We start from the raw sequence: 13,577 nt of genomic DNA on the forward strand, positions 1-13,577 counted from the left end.
TTAGAAGTGTTGTGACAATTTGGAAATGTCCTTGCACTAGGATGAGGTGAATTTCAGTTGGGTGAACCCCTAGGTGAGAAGGTGAGCATCATCACGCTGGGCTTTACTATTAAAAAAAAAAAAAAAAAAAAGAGCCAGCTATGTAACCAGATGATGTTCAAACGAACAGAGATTCCAGAACAATGAAGGATAATGCCGTCTCCAGGGTAGATCACCATTGCCTTTGTTTATTTACTTATTTAGTGTGGGGTACACATCAGCACCACGGTGCATGGCTGCAGGGCACAGGACAATTTGCAATGAATCAGTTCCTAGGGATGCAACTCAGGTCTTCAGGCTTAGCGGCAAGTGCCTTTTACTCACTGAGCCATCTCACTGGCCCAAGGTAGATACTTTCACCCTCATTTTACAGATGGTAAAAACTCAAAGAGGTGGCTCATGTTTCCCAAACCCCGGCACCTCCAAATTGTAGAGGAAAGACAGTCCTTTTCCTTCTGGGACTAAAGTGGACACATCAGCTGCCACAGATGCAGTCCTCGGTAATGCCCGTTCCTCACCATCTGAACAAAATAGGGTTCGTGACTGCTAGGCTCCAACACCTGATTCTTTTTGCAGGGCTTTCTGAGGTTGGGTCTTTAGCACTGATGAAAGCCAGATTCCAGCCGCCAGCCATAGGAGACACCTGCAGGTGTTCTAGCCAATCCAGAGACCTAGAAAGAAAACCCAAGCATTCTTAACCTTTAAAAAGATCTTAGCCTGTGGACAGATAAATTAACTCCAGGGCTCCGGGGAGATTAAACCTTATTTTATGGTTTGCTTGTTAAAAACGCATAACTCCAAATCTCACCAGAGATTGCAATTAAGATAGCACTAGGCTAAAGCTATATGAGAAGTATTATTTACTCTTGGCTCCCTGCAAAGTCCAAAACGACAATGGGCTTTTCCATTTCGTAACCTGCAGTCGATCTGAAGCCACCTGCCTTTGTACCTAAATGCTTTAGGACACACTTCTCTCTCCCAGCATAGCTGCAGTCACACTATTCTTTGTGGTTCCCCAAAGTGACCATAAAAACCAAAGTTAAAACAAAGTTTCCTGGCCGATTATGTTCAAGAGGCACCAAACACATTTTAAATCATCTGTGTCTTTTTTGCTCCCACCCGAGGGGTTCTTTTTCTGCATTTCCCTCTGTATGTCTACATTACGCCACCCTCCAAAAGCTCCCCGATTTCTAGCAATGGCCAAGGAAGAACCGCGCCACTCTGAGCAGACTCGTCTTGCTAAAAACGTGCCCTCGAGAGGACTGTTATGGGTCTTCTCAGCCATCTCTATTAGAGACAGTGTGTGGAGACTCAGCTTTCTTTTCGGAAATTTTGTGGAAAGTCGGTTAGTTTGTTCAGTCAAAGAGTAACCACCAGGAGCTGGCAAGATTGCTCAGGAGGTAAAGCACCGGCCACACAAGAGAAGACCCAAGTTTGAATCCCCAGAATACATTAAAGCTGTGCCTGTAATCTTGTGCTCCTATTTAGAGATGAGAGGCAGAGAAAGGTGAATGCCTGGAAGCTCTCCAATCAGCCATCCCAGCGTATGTAGTGGCAAAAGGCAAAGGATGCCTGTGACAAACAGGGAAGAAGGCTAGAGCTGACTCACAAGGTGGTCCCCTGGCTTGTACATCTGCACCAAGACACACACCTATATTTACAGGAAGGAACATATGCACACATAAATCACACCCACACCATATGCACACACACATGCATCATACACATGCATACATGCCATATACATACATCATACACACATACGTACACATCACACACGACAGAGATTTAAAAAAAAAAAACCATTAGGTTCTATTTAGGTGGCTCTCTCTGAGGTTCTTATCATGTCCCAGATGGTTTGTGTTTTTCATTCTGTGTACATAGAGGAAATACATGAGGAGTGAGAAGCATCTCTGTGAGTTCTGCAAGGCAGGAGACACCTTTTCTCAAATATGTCTTTCCATCTTAACACCCACCTGAGGCTTGAAAATTTTATGTATTTACTTATTTGTATGTATGTATGTATGTATGTATGTATGTATGCACGTATATATGTTTGAGACAGGATCTTACTCTGTAGCCCAGGCTTACCTCAGACTCTCAGTAAGCCTCTTAAATGTGGGATTACAGGTGTGAGTCACCATGTCCCATATCACCTGGGACATTTTATTAATATTCAGATTCTAGGCTCTGCTCAAGAGCTACTCAACCAAGCGATTGTTCTGAGATACACAGAGTGTGGTGGAAGGAGCCATGAACTGGGGTTTGCAACGGTCCCTACCATCTCCTAGCTGTTTGATCTTGGTCTAGTTAGTGTCTTAGCTGCTCCTTTAACTCCTCCTGGTAAAAGAAGCAGTGCTATGACAATGCCTGTCAAGCATGCTCTTGGGAGTTTGAGAGCAGAAGTCTTACAAAGTATCCTCAAAGTCACACAGCTAGTTAAGAGGCAGGGCCAAGATTCCCACTGGGTTCATGGGCACAGACAACTGGCCATTATGTGATGTTCTATCACATCCCTCTCAGCTCTTCTCAGCCACGGAAAGGAACTCATATGCTAAACACAAAGGAGACCTGAAGTCCTTCCATTCCAACTTGCTCGCTCTCTGTCCTGAGCCTAGATCCAGCTCCTGAATTACACAAAGCCTCTGGACCAGCCCTGTAATCCCCCCACCCCCACCCTCTGCTTCTTCTCTGGTGATTATCTGGGGCTGATTTGGCCAAACTTCTAAGTGTGTTGCCTGGCAGGCCCCAGCACATCTGGAGTCCTGCTGTGGTCTCAATTGCACAGCTGTCCACAGCAAAGATGCAGTCATCAGAAAGCCTCGGCCCAATGGAATCCGGAGAGCAATCTTTATATGGATCAACTCTTTATACCTTTGTGTGGATTTTGCTTCTCACTCACAAAGACAAGGGAGAGCGTTAGCTGACTTCATACTGAGATGTGAGTGGCTTTTATAGCCAGCACGGGGATGATTTCCACAGAAAAGCCTCTTCTTTCCTGGTGACAGACAGAATTTTTGCTAAAGGTGGGAGGGAACTCTCTCTTCCAGAGTATTTTGTGTGGACCCAGATGCTTTGAAATGGAGAAAAGCTAGAAGATTCCTCTGAGGTATAGAGAGGCATCGCCAAACAGACCCCAAATTTAGATTTGTACAGACTGGCACAGCAAAACTGTTTCTCAAAAGCTTAAGTAGGCGGAGCCAATTTGTAGCTTTCCTTTTACTTTGTACGATGGGATAGAGGATATTGTTTTGGGAGTGGGGGAAGATTGAAACCCGCAGTGAGAGTAAATGAAAAAAACCCAAATCTCTGCTGGAGGTGGAGATAAAAAGCAGAAAAGGAGAAAAAAAAAAAGAAATCAAAACTGACCAGTCTTATTTAACTCCCCAAGGAGAGAAATATGGTGGTTGGGGGTTGGGGGATGAAGAAGAAAGCGGTGACAGTTGTCCTGTGGTGGTCGATTAATCAGGCCTTTCTTTCGGACAAAGGCCACTGATGCTCAAAATGGTGACTTGGACACTCCAGAGGTCGGGTGCTGCTTCTGCCTTAACAAAGACCAGTGGAATTGCACCTCAGTGGAATTGAGCCTCAGAATGTCAAAACTGGAGGCCACCTCAGAAGTCTTCTTGTCCAAACTCCTCCTTTTTGAAGATGAGGAAACTGAGGCTCAGAGATCATGAGGACGGTTGATGCAAAATGAAGAGAAAGACTCGCCACCTCCAACCTTCTAGATTTGAACAACTGTTCCCTGGGATGCCATAGACATCACACGGACAACCCAGCCTTTATTATTCTGATTGGGCATGGGTGGTCTGTGGAAAATAACTGTTACGTTTTTGAGACAGCATCTCACTATATGTGGGTCTAGCTGTCCTGGAACTCACTATGTAGACCAGGGTGGCCTTGAACTCACAGCATTCCTCCTGCCTCTGTCTCCCGAGCGTGGAGATCAAAGGTGTGCACTACTGCCCCTGGCTAACAAGTTACTTTTATTTCCCCTATTCTTTGATTGCATTGACCTGGCGGTGGCTTCGTAAGCTGTTAATTCTATTAGTAGTTTCATCCCTCTGTGCCTGGTGCATCTGTAGTTACAGGCTGCTTCCAACCTGCAGCTGTCTTTATGTGAAGGCCAAAAGGGTGAACCATGAGCCGGGAGGATGCCTTCCTCCCTCCTTGAATGAGGAACGTCAGTGACCTAATTATTAATTTTACCTCCCTTCCAGCTTGGAAGCCCGGACACAATCAGATCTCTTCATGTTAGCTGTCAGTACTGTCATTTATACTCGTTATCAATAATCCGCAGCTCTGACAACTCCCTTTATTTTTAGACTTAAATCCCCATCTTATAATATAAATATCACACTCTAGGCAGGACACCATTAAGCAATTATTACACTTCCCAGGTGAGGTGGATTTCTTGGCTTCCTCTTGATAGAGAGGAGAGAACATGAGATGTGCCCTAATCGCTCAGAGACACTGGGGCAGAAGATTATTATACGATTAGATGGGTGGGGGAGGGGGAGGACACCTGTTCTACTGGCAGACTGCCAAAGCCCTTCCCTCTACACAGAAAAGTGAAGGTGGGGCTGGCTGGAAGTGTAGGAGAGGAGAGATACTTGAGCTGGAGAATTCTTAGCTAGGGGGTGCATCCCCCTCTACAAGGTCCTGTCAGTCCTAAGTCTGTGCGGTGTTCTGCCATTTCCAAATGTCTTCTACATGTTTCGTGACACAGATCCCCCTGGCAGCAGTTTGCATTTCTGTCTGGAAGCTAAAACATTGGACAAGGTCATCAACAGTGCATTTCATGCATGGGCATGAGGAAACTGTGAAGAGCTGGAGGTCCAGATTCTCCTATACCCTACCCTAGCCCTTCACTCATGGTGGATTTCCCCAGCACCCAAGCAGAGCAAGTCAGGTTCTGGGTTTTACTCACTGATGCACCGTTCGTGTTATCAGTAGCTATAGGCTAGCAAGGAAGCATAAAGCACCATGTCTTCATTAATCTGAATATTAATAAAATGTCCCAGGTGACATGGGACATGGTGACCCAGATTGCTAAGTCACCTACCCAGTGTGCTAAGATGATATGTGTTCAAAGGAGATGTATTTTGTTCGATGTTTTCAAATTCATTTACGTGTGTGTGTGTGTGTGTGTTGCGTTTGTGTCCAGTGGTGTGGAAATGTGTTCATGTGCATGGATTTGTGTGGAGAAACCAGCGATCAGTGTTAGATGTCTTCTTCAACTGCTCTCCACCTCAGTTTTTGAGATAGGGGCTCTGGATGAAGCCCAGGAATCCTCCTGCTTCCACCTTCCCCCGGCTGAGATTACAGGGCCTTACCGAGGGGTCCAACTTTTTTTTTTTTTTTTGAGTCCTGGGAATTGAATTCACATCCTTATACTTGCACGGCAAGGACTTCCAATATATCCCAAATTTACTTTTCTTACAATATAGAATCTTATATAGTCCAAGCTGTCCTCAAATTTGCTTTATAGCCAAGGATAATTTTAAATTCCAGATCCTCCTCTTTCTACCTCCCAAGAGCTGGGATTACGGGTATGCATCACTATCCCAGGCTCAAAGGAGAGTGTTTAAATTACCACCTTCCTGTATTTCAGAAGAGCAACTAAGTAAAATCAGAGCACTTAAGAAGAAGTGCCCAAAGCCCACTTTCTAGCATTCCTTATTATTCCACGAGCCCCACTGCCCCCCACCCTCCCTGCACAGCCCTCTGCCTGCACAGCTTCCCGTGGCCAGCTGTAGGAAGAGCACACCAGACCGTTCCCCAGGTGACAGAGTGCTCATGCATGCTTACAGCCCTGCACATTGCCCCCACTGCTTCGGTCAACTCTCATTTCCCTGAAGAGCTATCACACTATCACCCACGATATGTCCCTTCTTCCTCTTCAGCGGTCCCAGTCTGCTAAAACTGCACCATGGAGGTGATGCATGCTGCCCATGAGTCACGAACACCCCAGCACATCTGCCTGCCCCCAGGCTAATGTCTCAGTGCCTCCCACAGCTCCCCAGTCCCTTCTCCCTGCACACTCAGCAATCACTCCAAACTCTGTGTCATGGTTTCCCAGAGTACTCTCTGACAAGTTTATCAAGTTGAGAGATGACACTGTCAATAGGCATATTAAACGAGGAAAAAAAAAGGAGAAGGAAGAGGAGAGAAGGAGAGAGAAGACTGGGAGCCTCCCTCCCTCCTTTGAAGCTTGCAAGGACACACCGGCACACTCCCAAGGTCATGTGGGCAAGCTGGGAGAGGCATCCTCATTCTTCACCGTCTCTGATTCTTAAGTGAGCCTCCCCAGTGGGCACGGGATGCAGCTCCCTCCTGCTTGATTCAGGATGGGGAGCCTCTCACTTGCTTTGGTAGGAGATTGCTTGGTAAGAAAATAGCTGAGCTGATAATGCCAGCAAAGTCACGACACCCGGGACCTCTTGCAGTTTTAAGATCCAATCAAATTTAAAATATTACCGACTAAGACGGATTTGAGCAAACAACTGATCCTGGTGTATTTACTGAGAGTACAGGCACCCTGCTGAAATATTAATCTGGGGTGGGAAGGAGGGGAGAGGAGGGGCTGGGCACAATGGACTGCCCAGGGTTTTTATAAGACTCCTCTGACAAAGTAAGTTTAGAAAAATGCAGCTACCATGCTATTACACCTATATAATTATTATATATGTATAATCTAGTATAATCTATCTATCTATCTATCTATCTATCTATCTATCTATCTATCATCTATCTATCTATCATCTATATATCTCTCATCTATCTACCAATCATCTGTCTATCTATCTATCTATCTATCTATCTATCTATCTACTATCTATCTATCTATCTATCTATCTATCATCTGTCTATCTATCTATCTATCTATCTATCTATCTATCATCTATCTTTCATCGTCTCTATCCATTTACCTATCTACCTACAATCTGATGTCTATCTATAATTTATCTTTCTATCATCTATTTATATATTATCTCTATCTACCTTCTTTTATCATCTCTCGTCTATTACCTATTTTAATCCCGTGCTTCATATGATTTCAAGAATTGGCCAGGCATGGCGGCGCATGACCATAATCCAAGCACTTAGGAGGCTGAGGCGGAGGGATCATGAGTTTGAGATTAGTTAGATCTATATAGCAAGCTGGATTTTTCAAAAAGAGTAAGTCGAAAGTTCCAAGAGTCACATAAATAGAAGAAACTGACAAAGTGGCTCGACTCCTAGCTCAGATCTCTCCCCAGCTCAGCCTGTAACTCAGCCATTATTATTATTATTATTATTATTATTCACTATGCTTCAGTTGCTTGGTCCCTTTCGTCTTGGCACCCCCTCCCATTCTTTCCCACCCTCTGCTGCCTCACCGTCGGTGACTTTCCTGGCTCTTCCTAGAGGCTCTTCAATCTCTGCTCAGGAAGTGTGTCTTGACCACAAGATATTCTGGGTGAGAAGCCAGGCTCTCATATAACAGGCTGGGACTTGGACGTGGGGGGTGAGATGAGGAGAGGACAGATGCTGAGAGCAATATTGAGCGCTTCAGCCAGCACACATGTCTGACACAGCAACATCAACCCCCTGCCTCCCCTGCCCACAGAAGCATCAATAACATCAATACAACAGCTGCCCCCACTTGGGCCTTTGCAGTGCTGCCACAAGAAGGACAAAGAACAGCCTCTTTCTGTCAGAGCAGAGCTGGCTGCTTGTACTTAATGGGAGAGGAGAGGGAGGAACCAGTCCTACAGAAGCTTGAAAAACATCGGGCATGGAGAGGCAGGGCCACTACCACAAGCCAAACCCAAGAGTATGCTGGACTGCTGCAGACACTGCTGAGTCGAGGACTGTACAGAAAGCTCTGGAGGGAAGCCTTCCCCCCCAACAGAAAAGCCCTGTTCACCTTCCTTGTAGGCAGGACCACAAGCATTGCCTCAACTGGAAGCCCTGACTTCTTCTGAAATCCTCTATGAGAATACAGTCATGTTCCACAGGGTGATATTTTGGTCAATGGGACACCACATACAGAACGGTGGTCTTGTCAGCGTGTATGTATCGTGTAGTAGCCATGGAGACAGCTTGGTTTGAGGAAGCCCACATCCCCAGCGATAGGTGACGTTACCACTGTGCTTGACCCACAAGTTCCCATGCGTTTTGAAGACGTAGCTCAAAGCTCCTGAAAGTCACTCTCTGCTGCTCATACAGCTTTCTGACTGTTGTTCCTTTTTTCCAGGAGGCTTGGCTTTGTGAATAGTGTCTCTGCCTCCTTCTGGCTCGCTCCCAAGGCCACGCCTGTGTTAAGCATGGCCTTGCTTTCTTTGGATCCTACTTACTGCTCCTTCCTGGTGTAGCATTGCATGGTATGTGGCCACTTGCTCCACTATTTATAACAATAAAATCAGAAATGTTCTTGTCCACCTCTTCCTTGGTTTGTCAACTCCTGCCAATAGGAGCCTTCTGTTTTCTATTCCCCATGTTCTGTGGTTTGTACTTAGCAAGCCATTGATGTTCTAAACATACTGGATACGCAGAGCAAGGCTTCACACCTCCCCTCAGTTAGTTCCAGTGAACAATGGAAGCTTCTAAGTTAAATCAATGAATCTGTCAATTGACGTTGGGTCAATGAACAAAATATTAACTCAACAGGAGGGATAATTCAAACAATCTTGTACATCTTTGTGACTTCAGTTTAGGACAATAAGTCATGAACTTAAAGATTGCTAACTCTTTTTTTTTTGTTTGTTTGTTTTTCGAGACAGGGTTTCTCTGTGTAGCCCTGGCTGTCCTGGAACTCACTCTGTAGACCAGGCTGGCCTCGAACTCTCGAACTCAGAAATCTGCCTGCCTCTGCCTCCCAAGTGCTGGGATTAAAGACGTGCGCCACCACCGCCCGGCGATTGCTAACTCTTTAGGTCTTAAATTCTCTTAAAAAGTAAGTGGCATAATACATATGTTAATTAGCTTGAGTTAGCCCTCCTACAAAATCTACCCATCCATAAACACAACATGCTATATTCCAAAAGATATAGTTTTACCAACTAAAATATAGAATAGAGCACACATATATGTAATGTTGACATAAACCATAAGAAATCATCAATAATTGACTGCTTTAGAGTTACAAAAATGGCAATTTTGTATGGTTCTACAAAATGGTCCTTCCATACGGTTCAGCTCAATTTGTGACATAGATATTACCCTCAAGAGGAAAGTGGTGAGAGGAAGGCAGCACTCAGTGAGCATCCACTGTATCCTGGGAGCTTTGCAAGCATTATCTCCGTCCATTAAATCTCCATTTACTTTTGATTCAGAAGAACAGAATAAAGTTGAGAGAAACAAAATGAAATAATTCATATGGGTGGTATGGTAGTGCGGTGGTGCAGTGGTGTGGTGTCATGGTGTGGTGGTGTGGAGTGTTAGTGTGTTGTTGAGTTGTGTTGTAATGGAATGAAAGAAGGGTACTGGGGATGAGGGATACTTGGGGTCAGGTGTCCCCCTCCTTTTCCTATGCTTTTCCCATCATTGCTTACCTCTTCATGCTGTAACCTTGTTACTGACTTCCTGGCCTGTTCCCATCCACCACTCTAAGTTTCTCAAGTTTCTATTAACAAATGCCTTCTCATTGTCTCTGCAGACTGACTCCTGGTGCAAAGGTTGTGCTCAAATGTTTGCTGAGGAAAGCACTTAGAGAAAGCTATGTGCAGAATTCCAGCAGCAACTCCAAAGATGTCCCACGTTCTGCTGGGCAGAGGCTCATAGCCCTCATTATGAGACTTAAAATCTCAGCATGAGAGGACCTGAAAGAGCTGGGCCAGGGAGGAAGGAGGGTGAGATTCAAGAGGGATTATAATCGCCAAGTCCTGGTCAATCTCTTTTCCATTTCCTGTTGTTCTTTTGGTCAGCATGCTCTGATGTCATTCTATGTCACACAGTTGTCCCCCTCTCTACAGGAAGATGCATGGTGCATTAACAGCTACCATTTGCTAAGTAGATGGGTAGCAACACCCCTTTTACATATCCTTTATTCAAGTTGAGAAGCTGAAATTCTCTGTGTCTCTTATTCTAAAATTCATCCCGTTTTCTTTAAAGATTTACTTATTTTATTTTTAAAAGATTTACATTTACTTTATGTGTATGAGCACATTGTATCAGTCTTCAGACACACCAGAAGAGGGCATTGGAGCTCATTACAGATGGTTGTGAGCTACCATCTGTAGTTGGTACAGATGTAGTTGGTACATGGTTGCTGGGAATTGAACTCATGACCTCTGGAAGAGCAGCCAGTGCTCTTAGCCACTGAGCTGTCTCTCTAGTCCCTAAATGATTTATTTGCACTTATGTGTATGTGTGTCTATGTGGGTTATGCTTATGTGAGACCAGGTACAGATGGTCGTGAGCCACTGTGTGAGTGTTGGGAACTGAACCCAGGTCCTCTATAAGACAAGTGCACACTCTTAACGGTGGAACCATTTCTCCAGCCCCAATACCAATCCTCTTAATTACTGAATATTAATGCCTTAGGGTTTCACTGCTGTGAAGGGACACTATGACCAAGGCAACTCTTATAAAGAACAACATTTAATTGGGGCTGGCTTACAATTTCAGAGGTTCAATCTATTATCACCATGGCGGGAGGCATGGAAGCATGCAGGGCAGACAAGGTGCTGGAGGAGAGTTCTATATCTTGATCCAAAGGCACCAGGAGGAGGTTCACTCTTCTGGCCTGGGTGGATCTTAAGCATAGGACCTTAAAGCCTACTACTCCCTCAGTGATACATTTCCTCTAACAAGGCCACACTTACTCCAACCAAGCCACACCTCCTAACAGTGCCACTTGCCATGGGCCAAGCATATTCAAGGCACCACAATTAGCAATATAAATCCCAGATGGTGGCTTTCATTTCCTGGAGTATTCAGAAGTGAATCTAGAGTCTCTGATGGCCCCTTGTAGCACTAGAACCAGAGTGCACATGGGAGTCTTCTCCATTGATATCCTGCCCTGCAACTATTGGGTCAAATATGAGCACACTGGCCCCTGACCCATCAAACCCCATGCCAGGCAGTTCTCAGAGCCTTTTTCATTCATCGTCTTCTAGGAGGAATTAACTGATTGGGTTGATTTATGAGGATAATCAGGATCCTCTTAGCAAAAGACCCCTAAATCTTGGTGTTTGTCCCCTTCCTGTCCTGAAAGAGCCCCCACTGAATCTAGAGAACCAACTCATTGTAGACTTTAGCACATGCCCTCCTGACCCCAGCACTGAATGTTTTTTTTTCCTCTCTGATCTTTAAGGAGGCGTATCTCCAAAGGGAAGGCAGAGTTTCACAAGGAGGAGATGGAGGTGGCAGAGAGAACAAACCTTGAATATGCTAAGAGCTCTCCTCTACACTTTGATTGACAGTGAAGACACATCTTGTCAAATTACCGCTTCAGTCAAACACAGCTAACCCTCCCCAGCACTGACAACAGAATGATTTCAATTTTAACAAGGGTGAAAGAAGCCATGAATTAAACCTTCGGCTATTAACAGGGTTCCCATTTCACCGAGTGAAGACAGGTTCCCATGGATGCTTATGTAGTCTTCCAAATATTTTGCTATTTGAAGCTGTGGTGAGAGAAAGGTCCAGGGTCAGCGATTGCGAATGCCCAACCTACTTTTCCAGCTGAAAAGAGACTCCTCAAGGGATGCTGCCTTGAGCCACTTGGGGCCACCCAAGAACTATGGAATGCCAATAAAACTCAGAGATACGGTGTGGTGCCCTCCTCTCCAGCTCATTTCTACCTTCTGAAAGGGCACTATATCTCTCCAGCTCCCTGCAACCCACCATACTCTGCCTGGTAGTTAGTTATCCAGACAGAGTGGCAGGCTGTGTCCCTTCAAGATGCTGAAATGGGATGGACAGATTCAAGGTCGGATCTTGAGGAGCCGTCATCCCATTAATCAAAGCTATCATGCACGAGAATGCATAACGTTGTATAGAAGCTGAGCTGAGCTCAGTGTGAAGAGCAGGATGAGGGGAGGGGGATGCTGGTGGCGGAGAAATCCATGCTCGATGTGAAACTGGAAGGGACTTAAGGTGCACTCTCTGCTCAGCAGCTCCACCTACAGGAAGAACATTGGATTGCAACGGTCTTTTGAAAGTCCCCCGTGTATTTAAAGAGAGGCACAAGAACCTTATTTCACCCGGGAATGCCTCTGAGTTCTTCAGAAGCAACCTTGACCTGGCATTGAAATTTTTACCCTAACGGTCACTGTGGACACTGTTGGATTTGTCTGCTTGGTCTTAACATTTGGCTTGCTGAAAAGTCACACTTCTACGAGGCTCTAGATATGTGCCTTCCCAGCTTAGATTCTGCCCCCTTTTCTACTCCTGCCTTTGTGTTTTTGACTTGGTATCCATGTTTTCTGATTTATTCCCTGTATAAATCATTTAATAATTTTTAGGCAACAAACTAGCACTCGTTGATCCAGAGGCATCCCAGTTATCCTTTTCTTACTCCCACAGTGGCTCTAAGAGAATCAGCGCTCTTCATAGAAGCATCGGCCTTCTCTGAATGGTAGTCCATGTCTATAAATCCCAGTTCACCAGGAAGTACTTATCTTATTCTCCTAGATGCTTGGGTTTGAGGGAGCTGTCGAGATTACTGAATTTGATGCCTCTCCCACTCAGTATGCAAATCCAGTTATATCAATGATTGCAAAATAAGACACTTACCATCAATTCATCCTACTCAGCATCTCGCACGTGTCATCTTCTCAATTGCTCCTGCTGCCCAGTTCTGCGAGGTACACACTGTTGCCTTCACTTTATAGTTTAGGCAACAAAGGCCACTGTTTCACCCAGACTCCACATACAGACTCTTGACACAGACCTTCAAACTTCCACGCGGATGTCAGCCGTAACTAGGAAATCATGAGCTGTGGGACATCCTGCTGACTTTTGGAATCCTGGCTTTTAGAAAGAAGTTCATGAGGCTGAACTGGGAGCCCTCTCCCCATTTTTACCCATTGTGCTGGTTTCCAGATTAGTAACCCAGTACAAGCTTAAATTCCATCTCCAAACTTTCTCTTGAAATCTGCAAAACATCTCCAACTTCAGCTTTCCCTCTTTTAGCTGCTTTTGACAATCCCTGATTACTACAGTGTGCCTTCCATTATCATACTCTTGCCTTGGCCTCAAAATTGTAAGTTCACATTACATTGTCAATGATGAGTTCCTAAAGTCTTGTTTTCCCAATAAACTTCATTAGCTAATCAAACGACTTACGAGACAAAGTCCTTTCCCACAAGGGAAAATTATTCATCTTTCTCAGATGACAACCTGCAAGGTAATACATTCAGTGCACTGTTTGTTGTATGGAACTGACTGTAGATATGATAGAAAATCCAGTTAAAAGAAGTGAAGTTGTCAGCAGCCATCAGGGAAGGCTTTGGGAAGGCTCATAGCTTAACCTGGGTTTTCTCAGTTGGGAAGGCCTGGGAACTTCAGAACAGAGGGATCTGGATGGCAAACTGCAGGGATAA

General features: G+C 45.0%; 1 long non-coding RNA gene across 1 annotated transcript in view; it reads right to left on the minus strand.

Annotated features, from left to right (window-relative positions):
- Positions 1 to 252: 252 nt before the first annotated feature.
- The window catches only part of LOC114635013, an 85,573-nt gene continuing 72,248 nt past the window's right edge, over positions 253 to 13,577 (minus strand). Inside the window, exon 3 of the long non-coding RNA XR_003713402.1 lies at positions 253 to 710. This is a non-coding gene — a long non-coding RNA (uncharacterized LOC114635013). The remainder of the gene's footprint in view (positions 711 to 13,577) is intronic.

Source organism: Grammomys surdaster, unplaced genomic scaffold (assembly GCF_004785775.1).
Source record: "Grammomys surdaster isolate TR1022 unplaced genomic scaffold, NIH_TR_1.0 1164, whole genome shotgun sequence".
Taxonomy (NCBI): Eukaryota; Metazoa; Chordata; class Mammalia; order Rodentia; family Muridae; genus Grammomys; species Grammomys surdaster.